We start from the raw sequence: 14,921 nt of genomic DNA, 5'->3' as shown, positions 1-14,921 counted from the left end.
CCCAAATTCTCTTGAATTAAAACAACAATGCTAAGAAATGTAAAAGTCAGCTCTAAGCAAACCGAAAAGAAATCTATTCTGAAAAACTAAAAGGGAAGCTCTCCTAAAAACTTAAATCCTATGCTATTTATACACTTTCTTCAAATGGTCTTCAAGCCTTCAATTGGGCCTTTGCTCTTGATGGAATTGGGTTGATAGAGGCCTTGGTTGATTGCTCTTGGAGTTTGGAGAAGAACCGAATTGAACCGGGTTGGAATCATGAAAGCTTGAGTAAAAGTTGGAGTAAAAGTTGGAGGCTAACTTTTACTCCAACTTTTCACATCAGCCACCCTTCCTTGCTGATACCAACGTTGGGGCAAAAGTTAGGGGTCTAACTTTTGCTCCAACGTTGGCCTCCCCTTGCATACTCATGGCGCCAACGTTAGCCAAAAAGTTAGGGGCTAACGTTGGCGCAAACTTTTGCTCATCCAGGGAGAGTTTTTCATGCGCCAACGTTAGCCAAAAAGTTAGGGGCTAACGTTGGCGCAAACTTTTGCTCATCCAGGGAGTGTTTTTCATGCCAAATGTTAGCCAAAAAGTTTGAGGCTAACTTTTGCTCCAGCTTTTGCCCAAAAGTTAGCCAAAAAGTTTGAGGCTAACTTTTGGTCCAGCTTTTTGCTTCCTGGTTCATTTTCAATTAATCCAAAAGTTTGAGCTAAAGTTTGAGGCAAACTTTTGCTCAAACTTTTTGTCCTCTCTTCCTCCTAACCATTCCTTCTTGCTTCAACCTTTCTCCAAGCTTTCTTCACCTATCATTAATCAACCAAACACATCAAAGCTATGCTCAAGATCATGAGATATTCATTCTTTCATAATATGTGACAATTATAGCATAAAACCTCATGAAATAGCATGAATTCATACATGGTTGATTAAATCAAAGGAAACATGAAAATCTACCCAATTGGCTTGCTTATGGCTCAAGAAAGTGCATAATTCAGTTGAAAACAAAAGAAAAAGGCTAGTGAAACTAGGCTAAGATGACTTGTTATCACAACACCAAACTTAAAGTTTGCTTGTCCCTAAGCAAGAAATGATTTATTGAGAAGAAAGAATGAAATGGAAGAGGATTTTCATGCTAGTAGAGTGTTATTGGTAGTTCATGGGGTTTTATGTGGATATGTAAACACTCACCTCTTATTGATTCTTAAGCCTAGAAAGTCTCCTTCAAGCTTCAAGTAACATACTGCTATGACCTCTCATTATTTCTTTATCCTTGGCTATTATTTTGTTCGTAAGCTTTATTTGAGTGTCATGTGTAGCAAGTTCATTTCCTTTTCTTTATACTTGACACATTATTCACTATAGACACTTAGCTCACATTCCTTCTTAGAACATTGATGCCCAGCACCTCTTTGGGCTACTAAATGCCTTGTAGTTAGGTTGCTCTTGATAGTGGACTTTCAGCTGATGATCCCGGGTTAGTTAACCCAAGTCACCGAGTGTTGATGCACTCCAAAGAGCTTAATAATCCAAGCAGATCCTAATACAAAGACACCACAGGCATATATTCTAAGGTTCAAGCTATTGGTGTCCAGCTTTGTTTCTTTTTGTTTTTCTTTTGTTCTGCCACTTTTTGGCTATTTCTTTTTCTCCCCTTTTTTCTTTCTTTTTGTTTTTCTTTCTAACCAAGGATTTTTATTTGATTGAGATTCATAGACAGTAGGCCGCTTTACACTTAGAAGGAGACATCATAGTTTTTTTATTCACCAAAGGTGAGCTACTATACAATCACACACATACCACCACTTACTTTTATTTTACTTCTATCTAACAGAGAACTATTTCACTTCACATTCAAACATTTCTTTTATTGAATTGAAAATGAAGGGGGCAAAGCATGCTTTTTGTTAAGTGAAAGTAAATACACAAGCACACACATAGACTAGCTTACTTATTGTAAGAGAAACAAACATGATGCAAAGACTATTAATTATGATAACTACTTAAAGATGCAAGGACCACTTAAAACAGACATAATGTATGCTTTCTTAGTGATGAACAAGGAGCAAGTCCACCTTTTATTTGTCATGCTTTTTCTTTCTTCTTTCATACACCTGGTTGCTGGTGTTCCCTATGTCCATGTCTGTTGTCTGTTGATCCCGCCAGAAACCAGCTCTATTCATTGCTTCCTCTACTCTATCTTCAAGCTTCATTGCATTGCTTACTTCTATCTCACTTCTCATTTTGAAGAATTCATCAAAAGTTGGAAAAGCTGGATCCATGTTGTGCAGATGCTCTCCAATATAGTTCAGCTTGATTTGACTATTTATGTTGTAGTCGGCTTGGACTTCATATCTTGCATCTTGGAGTGTTGTGAACTCTTTGAGAGCCCTCAAATTTTCAGCTTGCATTTGTTCCAACTTTCCAAATGATTCATGAGATTGAAAAGCATGTTCTTCTTGCATCACAAGGAATCTTGACTCGAATTCACTTTGTTTGTTCATCATTCTTAGCTCCCGTTCTTCTTGTGCTTGTTGGTTTTTCATGTATAGTGAATGGTATTCCTCTTGCCTTTCTTGAATTCTCATGTACTGTTGTGATAATCTTCCAATTGCTTCCTGCATTTGAGTCATGTCCAGATTGTTATGTAGAGGAATGTGCTGCTGTTCCTCCTCCTCTTGTGGCTCTTCTTCCTCTTGTAATTCTTCTCCCTCCATTGGTTCCTCTCTTTCCCTTCTTCCATGTGGTCTTCGGCCTTGATGTGCTTCAGGAGCCATCATCATTCTTTCAATGGTTATAGGAATGCCTTGGCTTAACCACATTGGATTCTCCTCTTCCATTGGCACTTTAGCCTTTGCACACAACCTCCAAATGGTACTTGGATAGTACAACCAAGACCTGGCCGAATTCTTCTCAACAAGCTTTTGAATGTCTTTTGCCAGGATTTCATGAACTTTTACCTCTCCTCCCACAATAATGCAATGCAACATAATAGCTCTATTCCTGTTAACTTCTGAGGTGTTTACTGTACCCAGAATTGATCTTTTCAACAACTCATACCATCCCTTTGCTTCCGGGGTAAGGTTAACTCTCTTCAAATACTTGTATTTATTCTTGTCATCTCCTTCCCACTCTGAGTTCTCCATACATATATCTCTAGCAATCCCATCATAATCCGGATCACCATTTACCCTTTGGTGGTATCCCGGTTCACTAAAGCGGACTGATTTTAGTCCCAAGACTTTCTTGATTGCATCCGAGCTAAAGTCTACTTCCACTCCCCGCACATAGCTCTTGTATGTTGGGGCCTCACTCATGTCAAGCCTTGAGACATTGGCATAGAACTCTCTTATGATATTAGCATTGATTCGAGTGATTGGTGATATGAGTTCCTCCTACCTCCTCTTTCGAATTTTGTCCTTCATTTCTTGGCATCCATCATCCGGCAGCAAGAGTGGAATTTCTGGATATATCTTCTTCTCATTCATCCATTCAATTTGCATCTGATGGTACCGAGATTTGAATCTCCATCGGTCATATTCAGGGGTGCTCTCCTCCACCATGGGATCTTTCCTTCTTCTTCGTTTGGTTCTTGAGGAAGAGGCCATGATCACTTGGTTGTTTGAGACTCTTGAGGTTAAAGGGAGTGTGAAGAATGTTAGAGATTTTGATGTGTGTTTGGAGAAGGATGAAATTTGAGGCCGAGCTTGTTATGATGAGAAATGATGAAGGGAAGTTTAAATGGTTGGAGTGCAAAGGTTCGGTCACATGCATGGCTTGGAGGTGGTATGTTATTTAAATGAACAATGAAGGGCTAGGATGCAATTAGATACTATGTGAATCAAAGGTGTGCATGTAAGGATGAATGAAGACAAAGCTTGCTTCTTCAATTGTCTTTGCCGTGATCATCTCAAGGAGTGGCAGATTCTCTTTTTGAAGCATGTGATGAGATTTTGTCCTCATGCTATGCTTTCCTTTGTCTTGTCTCTTTCATAGAGTGTCCTTTGACCACCTAGTCATCACAACAAGACAACAAGCATTAGTTTTATCAAACTGTGGCAAGAGTGCTTCTTTTCATTAACACTATATGAATAACCATTCCTTATATCCATTTGAACCGTGACTTTTCTTGGAGGACACCAAACTTAATGTTTGGTCATATAGTAGAAAATATGTGTTTCTTCCTCCAACTAGTGAAATTGAAATTCCCAATGTCATTCTTGGTCAAATGTTTATAAGAAATGTTTTCATCATAATTTTCCTTTTTCTCTCTCTTTTTTTTTTTATGAAGGATCAATTGTGTCCCTAAATCCGTGCATCAAAGTTTGGTGAACACCAAACTTGTATCTTGCTTAAAGGGTAAATGTGAGATGCTAGTAGTAAATCACAATTGATGCCTTCATCACAGAGTATGATTTCTTTTTAATTGAAAAGTCTCAGTAAGAGATAATGTATGATCATTGATGCATGATTTTTTTAATTTTCATGAGAAGAGAAACACCAAACTTAGTGTTTGGTCATATGCTAGGCATATAGTATGAAAATGTTTGTAACACTGGTTTGGTGTGCTTGAAGGCACACCAAACTTTAGAAGTCTTAGCCTATGAAAAAAAATTTGCATGCATTCATTGAGTACGTCTATGAAAATAAATTTCATGCTCAGATGATCATAGCTTATTGAATTTAAAATGACATAAATCTTAAATCATGGGTTGCCTCCCATGGAGCTCTTTTATTGTCACTAGCTTGACATTGGAGCTTTCTTTTATGGTGGTTGAGGGTTGTAGTGCCTCAACTTGTCTCCCCTGACTGTGATCCTCCTCTTTATTCTCTGGTGTTCAATTTCAGCATGTTCCAACGAGAGTATGTTGCTGACATTGTAATAGTCATCAGTCTGTCGGCTTGCTCCCAGTTGTTGATATATCAATTGCACTTTGTCACCTTTGGAAAGCCCCTCTGTTGGAATCTTCCTGTTCTTCCAACCCCTTTTTGTTTTGTTTCTGCGTTTCATCCTTTCTTTTCTGGCCGTAGGCTTACCTTGGGGATCTTTCATCCTTTCAGTGGCTAATACTCCCATATTCTCTTGGACTTCTTCATCAGTTTGCACAATCTTTTGCCTTGGGATGTTGTTGTGAATCGCCTTGTTGCTTTCTTCCTTTAACTGAGATTCTTCCTTGTCAAGTTCCATATAGTTTTTCTTCTCATTACCAAACTGTGCTTCTGGTAACACCTTCAGAGTGACACTCTTATCATGCATTCTGAGAGTTAATTCTCCTTCCTCTATGTCTATGATAGCTCTAGCAGTGGCCAAGAATGGCCTTCCCAGAATAATAGAGTCACCATCATCCCCTTCTGAATCTAGAACTACAAAATCTGCAGGGTATATGAAATTGTCCACCTTGACCAGCAGGTTTTCAATCATACCCCTGGGGTATACTGTTGACTTATCTACTAGCTCTAGAGATATCTGTACTGGTTTAACTTCCTCTATATGCAGCTTTTTTACCAAGGAGGATGGCATTAAGTTGATACTTGCTCCTAGATCGCACATTACTTTAGTGATGGTTAATTCCCCAATGGTGCAAGGTAGCAAAAAGCTCCCTGGATCTTTAAGCTTAGGGGGAAGCCCTTTTTGAATCAAAGCTCTGCATTCCTCAGTGAGTAGTATAGTTTCCTTCTCATCCCAACTTCTTTTCTTGTTGATAAGCTCCTTCAAAAACTTGGCATACAGAGGCATTTGCTCAAGTGCTTCAGCAAAAGGAATATTAATTTCCAACTTTTTGAAAGTCTCAAGGAACTTGTGAAAATGTTGGTCCTTGGTTTCTTTGTTGAACCTCTGGGGATATGGCAGTGGAGGTGTGATGCTCTTTCCTATTTGCTGCTGTCCCTGAGTCACTTATGTTGAACCGTGTGGCTGGTTGTCCTTTTCTTTAAGTTTCTCAGTGCTCTTGTTTGGCATTACAACTTGATTCTTGGCTTCATCTTTCTTTGTTTGCTCCTCATCTTCTATTGCACTTTTGCTGCTCTCTGCTTGCTTCTTTGTAGTGTCATTATTGCGCATCAATGTTCTCCCACTCCTTAATTGTATCGCCTTGCATTCTTCCTTAGGATTTGGAATTGTGTCACTCGACAGAGAGCTTGAGGGTCTCTCAAGAGAAATCTGCTTGGAGATTTGCCCCATCTGTCTCTCTAGGCTCTTCAGGGATGCTTCATGATTCTTGGTTGTCATTTCCTGGTGTTTCAACATTTTGTCTATCACGGCCTCCAAGTTAGTGATTCTTTGGGCTTCAGGTGATACTTGAGGTGGGTTATGAGATGTGGGTGGTGGATGGTAGGCATTTTGGTTGGGGTTGGGGTAGTTGTTTTAAGGTTTTCTGTAGGGGTTTTGGTTAGTTTGCTGCTGGTTGTGGTTTTGGTTGCTTCTTGGGTTGTTTTGGTTTGAGTTCCTCTGCCATGGTTGTTGGTTTTGGGTATGATTATCTCCCCATCTGAGGTTTGGGTGGTTCTTCCAGGATGGATTGTATGTATCACCATACACTTCATTTGGTCCTTGGTTGTGCATATACTGTACTTGCTCTTGTTGTTGTTCTTCTTGAGTTTCTTCATTCTGTCCCCATGTGGTTGATGGTTGGCTAGTGTTAACTGCTGCAACTTGGAGACTATCAATCCTCTTGGCCATTTGCTCAAATTGTTGTTGAATTTGCTGCTGCATCATCTTGTTTTGAGCCAAGATTGAGTCCACTCCTTCTAGCTCCATTACTCCTCTTCTTTGTGATGGTTGGCGGTTTCTTTGATGAGCAAAGAAATATTGGTTGTTGGCCACCATATCTATGAGATTTTGAGCTTCCTCTGCAGTTTTTATGAGTTGCAAGGAACCTCCAGCTGAATGATCCAAAGCTTCTTGAGATTTCAATGTTAAGCCCTCATAGAAATTCTGCAGCTTATCCCACTCAGTGAACATTTCAGGAGGACATTTCCTGATTAGAGCCTTGTATCTCTCCCATGCCTCATGGATGGGTTCAGCCTCCATTTGTGTAAATGTTTGTACCTCAGTCTTCAACCTTATGATCCTTTGAGGTGGGTAAAATTTGGCAAGGAACTTGGTTACCAAATCATCCCAATTGTTGATGCTGTCTCTTGGAAAGGATTCCAACCATTGAGTGGCCTTGTCTCTGAGAGAAAATGGGAATAGCAATAGCTTGTAGCTGTCAGGAGGCACACCATTAGTTTTAACAGTGTTACAAATCCTCAAGAAGGTGGATAAGTGTTGGTTCGGATCTTCAAGTGGTCCTCCACCAAAAGAGCAATTGTTTTGAACCAAAGTGATGAGTTGTGGCTTTAGTTCAAAATTGTTTGCATTGACATTTAGAGTTAAGATGCTACTTCCACAATGTCTAGGATTTGCAAAAGTATAGGAAGCTAAAACTCTCCTTTGGGGTGGATTGTTATTGTTGTTGTCTGCTCCACCTGGTGGATTGGTTGAATGTTCCTCTATATCTTGGAATTCTTCTTCTGATTCCTCTTCTCCAACAATATTTTTCCCTCTTTCAGCTCTTCTTAACCTTCTAAGAGTTCTTTCGTCTTGTTCATGAAAGATGGGTGTATTTCTTCTTGTACCTGACATACAAGCAGAACATAAGAAACACACAAACCAGTGACACTTCAATCTATTGCTAGAATGAAGTTTTAGTTAGCTTAAGCAAAAATTCAAACAGTTAGTGGGTTAATTGAAAATTAAAGGAACAGAAAATAAAAATGCTAGATCTAGATCACCACCTCACTTAATCATTGTCAATCTAATCAATCCCCGGCAACGGCGCCAAAAACTTGATGGGATATTTTTGTGGAAAAACGAATTTCTCCAAAACACCCAAATCTAACCGGCAAGTGCACCGGGTCGCATCAAGTAATAATAACTCACGGGAGTGAGGTCGATCCCACAGGGATTGAAGGATTGAGCAATTTTAGTTTAGTGGTTGATTTAGTCAAGCGAATCAAGATTTGGTTGAGAGATTTGTGATTTGCAGAATTTAAATTGCATAGAAAGTGAAGGAAATGGGTAAATTGCATGAAATTAAAGAGAACTGGAATTTAAAGTGCTGAATCTTAAAGAGCAAGAAATTAAATGGCAGAAACTTAGAACGCAAGAAATGTAAATTGCAGAATCTTAAAATGCAAGAAATGTAAATGGCTTGAATTGTAAAGGGAATTGGGAATTGGATTTGCAGAAATTAAACAAGGAAACGTAAAATTGCAACAAGCAGAGAAATAGAAGAAGACTTGGATCGAATCGGATCTAAAACAGAAAAGTAAATGAGCATGAAAAGCAGTAAACAGAGGATGTAAAATTGGAATTCAGATCTCAGGACCCAAGAGACTAGAAAACCGAGTCTAGATCTCAATGCCTTCCTAGATCCAACAAGCACAATTGCAAAGGAAATTGTAAATTGCAAAGAAAGTAGATGAAGAAGCAAGTAACCGAGACTGAAATTCAATTAAGCAGAAAATTAAACAAGATCCCAAGGTGAGATTGAAACAGAATTTCTTCAATTCTCCACCCAAAATCCAAGACAAGAAAAGTAAAGAGTGCTTGGCAAGAACAAGGAAGAAGAGAGATCAATTCTCCTCCCAAATTCTCTTGAATTAAAACAACAATGCTAAGAAATGTAAAAGTCAGCTCTAAGCAAACCGAAAAGAAATCTATTCTGAAAAACTAAAAGGGAAGCTCTCCTAAAAACTTAAATCCTATGCTATTTATACACTTTCTTCAAATGGTCTTCAAGCCTTCAATTGGGCCTTTGCTCTTGATGGAATTGGGTTGATAGAGGCCTTGGTTGATTGCTCTTGGAGTTTGGAGAAGAACCGAATTGAACCGGGTTGGAATCATGAAAGCTTGAGTAAAAGTTGGAGTAAAAGTTGGAGGCTAACTTTTACTCCAACTTTTCACATCAGCCACCCTTCCTTGCTGATACCAACGTTGGGGCAAAAGTTAGGGGTCTAACTTTTGCTCCAACGTTGGCCTCCCCTTGCATACTCATGGCGCCAACGTTAGCCAAAAAGTTAGGGGCTAACGTTGGCGCAAACTTTTGCTCATCCAGGGAGAGTTTTTCATGCGCCAACGTTAGCCAAAAAGTTAGGGGCTAACGTTGGCGCAAACTTTTGCTCATCCAGGGAGTGTTTTTCATGCCAAATGTTAGCCAAAAAGTTTGAGGCTAACTTTTGCTCCAGCTTTTGCCCAAAAGTTAGCCAAAAAGTTTGAGGCTAACTTTTGTCCAGCTTTTTGCTTCCTGGTTCATTTTCAATTAATCCAAAAGTTTGAGCTAAAGTTTGAGGCAAACTTTTGCTCAAACTTTTTGTCCTCTCTTCCTCCTAACCATTCCTTCTTGCTTCAACCTTTCTCCAAGCTTTCTTCACCTATCATTAATCAACCAAACACATCAAAGCTATGCTCAAGATCATGAGATATTCATTCTTTCATAATATGTGACAATTATAGCATAAAACCTCATGAAATAGCATGAATTCATACATGGTTGATTAAATCAAAGGAAACATGAAAATCTACCCAATTGGCTTGCTTATGGCTCAAGAAAGTGCATAATTCAGTTGAAAACAAAAGAAAAAGGCTAGTGAAACTAGGCTAAGATGACTTATCATCAACCCTTAAGGGGGTTATTCCTTACTCTTGTGTGTTGCGTAGATTCGGCGACATCCTTTATCAAATCCCAAGCTTCTCCTTCCGTCTTGTTTTTCGAAAGGGACCCGCCACTAGAGGCGATAAGCAATCTTCTATCTTTCGCACAAAGACCTCCGGTAAAGTAGCTAATGAGCAAGCGAGTGGTCATTCCGTGATGTGGACATAACTCCAATAACCTCTTGAACCGAGACCAATACTCATACATGCTCTCTTGGTCTCTTTGCATTATGCCCGAAATCTTTTTCCGGATGTATTCAGTCTTCTCCGGTGGGAAGAACTTGTCAAGAAACTCTATTCTCAGGAAATCCCAATTAGTCACAATATCATCCGGTAGCGAATAAAACCATATTTTTGCTTGTGCTTCAAGAGAAAAAGAAAAGACAAAAACCATGATGGCTACCTCATCGGCTCCATGCCTTCGAGCCGTGGAACAAGCTACATGAAAATCCTTCAAATGTCGGATGGGGTCTTGACCCGGCAACCCATGATATTTAGGAAGTAGATTTATCAAGCTACTCTTCAACTCAAAGTTTGGATCAAGGTTAGGATATCTTGCTTGTAACGGTTGAAGTATGATATCCGGAGCTCCTTGCTCATGCAAAGTGATCCGGCGTGGCTCCGCCATGTGTGGCTCACCTGTAGGATGCAAAGATGTATTAGCAGTGTCAACAGAAGAATAGGAAGTATCAGACTCCAAGTCACCCTCGGCGGTGTCTAGCAATTCGGTGTTTTCCTCAAGAGAGGCCGAAGTACTAGGCATGTAGTCCAATCGCCTTCTAGCTTGCCGAGTGTGTAACAAAGTTCTTTCAATCTCGGGATCAAAATTGGCTAAGCTAGAATTCGGTTGAGACCGAGTCATCAAACTTGAAAGTCATAGTACAAATGCAAAAGAAATTTAAACTCTAGCTAAGTATTGAAAGAGCAAAATATCTACAATATTCACATATTCACATAACCAACATCGAGGCATACGTTGCAACCATTCCCCGGCAACGGCGCCATAAATTTGACACTCGCTCTTGCAACCAAGGGATGTTGTATTGGTAAGATTTTTCCCTTTAATATCACCTCGTTGTGAGTATAGCCTACCAACAACAAGCCTTGGGGTCAAATTTAGAAGAGGGATTTGGTTGTCACAATTTCAACCCCAATAGAAATAACCGAAGTATTCAAACCTCGGGTCGTCTCACGAAGAATGGGCAAACATGCGCTTCGACATTGGTTAGAAATCCGGGGTTGAGAGTTATGAACATAAAAGTAAATGGAAAACTTAACAAACAAGTAATCTTAAATTGCAACAAACGAATTCAACTATGTAAGCAAAAACCAAGCAATTCCAATGAGCAAGCAATATTCTACTCAATTCTACCTTAAGCTAAACGAATAACTACTACTAAGATACGTGAAATTGGAAATCGGGTTTCAAATATGAATGCTAAAAACAACTCTTGGCTAGGCATGGGAATTGGGGTCACAATCATTGTCCAACACTTCATCTTGACAATTATGAGGAACCAAGCTCATTAAGTCTACTCCCAAGTCTTAAGTACGTGATATCTACCCCTAAACTTGAAGTACGTCAAATGGCCCTGGCCACATCAACCCATAAGTCCCAACCTACCTACTAATTAGATTAGTAGTAGGTTGGCGTCAATGAGTATCAAATTGACCACCTAGGGTTCCCAAATCATCAAATCCATTAGACCCAATGACTCAAGTTTACCCAATTCCCTTGACCTAGGCCAAGAGTGTGAAAAACTACTCCATAATCAAAGTAAACAATTCATCAAACACTTGGTAAGCGCTTATGAAAGACATGTTCAAAGTAGTAATTAAATTGAATTCTACAAATACCCACTAACAATGATCAACATACAATTAAACAATCAACAAGATTAAACATAGAAATCATCAATGTAACATCAACAAAATAAGATTCGCAATATTCATGAAATGGGTAGAATAACAATTAACAAGAATCATAAAACTATCACTAGATGTAAGAGAGATTATAGCAAGGAAATTAAATTGAACAATTAAAACTGTAATCAACAAAATCCAATTCACAAATCAACAAGAAAAAATCAAAATGGAAACTAGATCTAGAGAGGAACAAGGGTTTCTCTCCATAGAATCACCCAAGAACCAAGAAAAGAACCCTCAAAAAATGTCTATTTTCCAAAATTGACTCTCTCCTCTTTCCTCCTAGCATTCTTGGGTCTTTTCCATGCAGAAACAGCTTGAAATTGGGCCTCCTTGGCCTCAGAAATCGCCAGGCACGATTTCTCTTAATGAGGTCACGTGCAGCTTCCCACGCGTGCGCGCCATGCGTGCGCGCGCGCCGATAACTTTTGTGATCCACACGTGCGCGCCAGTTGCGCGTGTGCGTCGATGAAAATCTCCCAATCTGCGCGGATGCGTCCATCCTTGCGCGCCGCTTCTATCCAGTCCCACCCACGCGAGCGCGTGGAGTGCGCGGACGCGCCGATGCTGCTGCTTCCAATACTTCAATTCTTCATGTTCCTCCCTTTTTGTACATGCTTTCTCCCTCTCTTCTGAGTCAGTCCTAACCTATAACTCCTGAAATTACTCAACAAAGGTATCACGACATCGAATGACAATAGAAGAGGGTTAAAATATGGCAAATTTAAGGTAAAACAAGCATGTTTTTCATCATAGAGCAATATTGGGAAGTGAACACAAAACCATGCATTTCTTGTGAATAAGTATGAGAAATATTGATAAAATCTCCCAAAATGAGCACAAGATAAACCACAAAATCGGGGTTTATCAGTAATCTACCTCACGGTTATGCCATGCCTCAGTGATGAGCGGATAATTTATACGCTTTTTGGCATTGTTTTTACATACTTTTTAGTATGATTTAGTTAGTTTTTAGTATATAATTATTAGTTTTTAAATAAAAATCACATTTCTGGACTTTACTATGAGTTTGTGTATTTTTCTGTGATTTCAGGTATTTTCTGGCTTAAATTGAGTGACCTGAGCAAAAATCTGATTCAGAGGCTGAAAAAGGACTGCAGATGCTGTTGGATTCTCACCTCCCTATACTCGAAGTGGATTTTCTGGAGCTACAGAAGCCCAATTGGCATGCTCTAAATTGCGCTGGAAAGTAGGCATCCTGAGCTTTCCATAATTTGCCCGAGATTTCATGGCCCAAACTGGCGTTCAAAGTCAGCCTAAAATATCTTGGCGTAAAACGCCCAAACTGGCACCAGAATTGGAGTTAAACGCCCAAACTGGCACCAAAGCTGGCGTTTAACTCCAGGAACAGCCTAAGAACGAAAAAGCTTCAATGCTCAGCCCAAGCACACACCAAGTGGGCCCCGAAAGTAGATTTCTGCATCATTTACTTATTTCTATAAACCCTAGGCCATTAGTTCATTATAAATAGGACCTTTTACTAATGTATTCGTATGCTATCATAGACTATCATCTTTTCACGTTTGGAGGCTGGCCTCACGGCCATTTCTAGACCTCTTTTCACTTATGTATTTTCTACGGTGGAGTTTCTACACCCCATAGATTAAGGTGTGGAGCTCTGCTGTTCTTCATGAATTAATACAAGTACTATTGTTTTTTTCTTCAATTCACGCCTACTTCTTCTCTAAGATATCCACTTGCACTTCAACCTGATGAATGTAATGATTCGTGACACTCATCATCATTCTCACCTATGAGCGCGTGCCTGACAACCACGTCCGTTCTATCTGCAATAGCTTGAGTGCGTATCTCTTGGGTTTCTAATCTAAGATTATAACCTTCGTGGTATAGGCTAGAATTATTGGCAGCCATTCCTGGGATCCGAAAAGTCTAAACCTTGTCTGTGGTATTCCGAGTAGGATCTGGGAAGGGATGACTGTGACGAGCTTTAAACCTGTGAATGTGGGGCGCAAGTGACAGTGTGCAAAAGGACAATGGTCCTATTTCGACGCTAGCGGGAACCGACAGATGATTAGCCGTGCGGTGACAGCGCATATGGATTTGTTTTCATCTGAGAGGATCATACAGCTTGCCATGGAAGGAGGTAACACATGGTTGGAAGAAGGCAATAGGAAAGCAGAGGTTCAGAAGCAACAAAGCATCTCCATACGCTTATCTGAAATTCCCACCAATAAATTACATAAGTATTTCTATCCTATTTTATATTTTATTTATCTTTTAATTATCAAAATCCCATAACCATTTTAATCCACCTGACTGAGATTTACAAGATGACCATAGCTTGCTTCAAGCCGACAATCTCCGTGGGATCGACCCTTACTCACGTAAGGTATTACTTGGACGACCCAGTGCATTAGCTGGTTAGTTGCATCGGAGTTGTGAAGAAGTGTTGAAATCACTATTTCACCTTACCAAGTTTTTAAATCACAATTTCGTGCACCAAGTTTTTGGCGCCGTTGCCTAGGATTGTTCGAGTTTGGACAACTGACGGTTCATCTTGTTGCTCAGATTAGGTAATTTTATTTTATTTTTAAGCTTTTATTTTCGAAAAAAAAAAATTTAAAAAAAAATAAATTATTCTATGTTCTTCAGAATTTTTAAGAATGAATTCTAGAGTTTCAGATGATGCTTTTATCATCACAGGAGCTAATTGATTCCCATCAATTTGGCTGTTGTATATAATTTCCTGCTGAAGCTTGGTTAGCCATGTCTAATCCTTTTAGACTGAAGCTTTAGACTAACATTGCATGATTCCTGGAATTCATATTAAAAAATTTTTGAATTTTTTATTTTTTCTTTTTCCAAATAATTTTCGAGAAATACAAAAAAAAATTTCATAAAAACCAAAATTTTGTGTTTCTTGTTTGAGTCTAGTGTCACATTTTAAGTTTGGTGTCTTGCATATTTGTAATTTTCTTGCATTTTTCTAAAATATATGCATAATGTTCTTCATTGATCTTCAACTTGTTCTTGTTGATTTTCTTGGATCTGATCTTTAAATTCTATTATTTTGTGTCTTTTGTTGTTTCTCATGTGCATTCTTAATTTGTTAGTGTCTCTAATATGAAAATTTCTAAGTTTGGTGTCTTGCATGCATTGTTTGATCTTAGTTTTTTTTTTATGATTAGTTTTATTTTGTTGTTGTTCTCTCTCATCATTGAAGATTCAGAACATACAGCAGAGGAATTACAGAGAAAAGGCTGGGCGTTCAAAACGCCCAGTGAGGAAGGAAAACTGGATACCATTCTGGGCGTTTAACGCCAGGACAACACAAGGA

The sequence above is a fragment of the Arachis hypogaea genome, chromosome 14, assembly GCF_003086295.3.
Source record: "Arachis hypogaea cultivar Tifrunner chromosome 14, arahy.Tifrunner.gnm2.J5K5, whole genome shotgun sequence".
Taxonomy (NCBI): domain Eukaryota; kingdom Viridiplantae; phylum Streptophyta; class Magnoliopsida; order Fabales; family Fabaceae; genus Arachis; species Arachis hypogaea.
The sequence above is the reverse complement of the archived record's forward strand: the minus strand, read 5'-3'. Positions refer to the sequence as shown.